At 39.2% G+C, this 901-nt stretch overlaps 1 non-coding gene across 1 annotated transcript; it reads left to right on the top strand.

Annotated features, from left to right (window-relative positions):
• The first annotated feature begins 398 nt into the window (after positions 1-398).
• Positions 399-504, top strand: LOC138077366 (U6 spliceosomal RNA). The gene has a single exon (XR_011144803.1). It is a non-coding gene; the product is annotated as a U6 spliceosomal RNA (small nuclear RNA).
• Positions 505-901: the final 397 nt, after the last annotated feature.

The following is a 901-nucleotide window of genomic DNA, read 5'->3' as shown; positions in this document are numbered from 1 at the left end:
CCTGGAGAAGGAAACAGCAACCCACTCCAGTCCTCTTGCCCGGAGAATCCCATGGAGGGAGGAGCCTGGTAGGCTACAGTCCATGGGGTTGCAGAGTCGGACACGACTGAGTGACTTCACTTTCCCTTTCACTTCATTAGTAACATGTCTTGGCTAAAGACAAAACCTTGGCTAATGTTCTTAAGTTGAGACTGACTACTAATAAATCAATCAGTGATAGCCCAGATTGTAGTTGTAGCCAAATAAAAGTCATTTATTATCTGAAATCTGACCCTTGCACTTCACTGTAAATATTTTGGGGAAATTAGCCACTGATATGAGACATATGCAGATGACACCACCCTTATGGCAGAAAGTGAAGAGGAACTAAAGAGCCTCTTGATGAAAGTGAAAGAGGAGTGCTTGCTTCAGCAGCACATATACTAAAATTGGAACGATACAGAGAAGATTAGCATGCCCCTGTGCAAGGATGACACGCAAATTCGTGAAGCGTTCCATATTTTTAGATCTAAATGTAAGACCAGAAACTATGAAACTCCTAGAGGAGAACATAGGCAAAACACTCTCAGACATAAATCACAGCAGGATCCTCTATGATCCACCTCCCAGAATTCTGGAAATAAAAGCAAAAATAAACAAATGGGATCTAATTAAAATTAAAAGCTTCTGCACAACAAAGGAAACTATAAGAAAGGTGAAAAGACAGCCTTCTGATTGGGAGAAAATAATAGCAAATGAAACAACTGACAAACAACTAATCTCAAAAATATACAAGTAACTTATGCAACTCAATTCCAGAAAAATAAACGACCCAATCAAAAAATGGGCCAAAGAACTAAATAGACATTTCTCCAAAGAAGACATACAGATGGCTAACAAACACATGAAAAGATGCTCAACA

Source organism: Capricornis sumatraensis, chromosome 3 (assembly GCF_032405125.1).
Source record: "Capricornis sumatraensis isolate serow.1 chromosome 3, serow.2, whole genome shotgun sequence".
Taxonomy (NCBI): Eukaryota; Metazoa; Chordata; class Mammalia; order Artiodactyla; family Bovidae; genus Capricornis; species Capricornis sumatraensis.
Note: the sequence above shows the minus strand (reverse complement) of the source record. Positions and strands in the feature narration are given on the sequence as shown.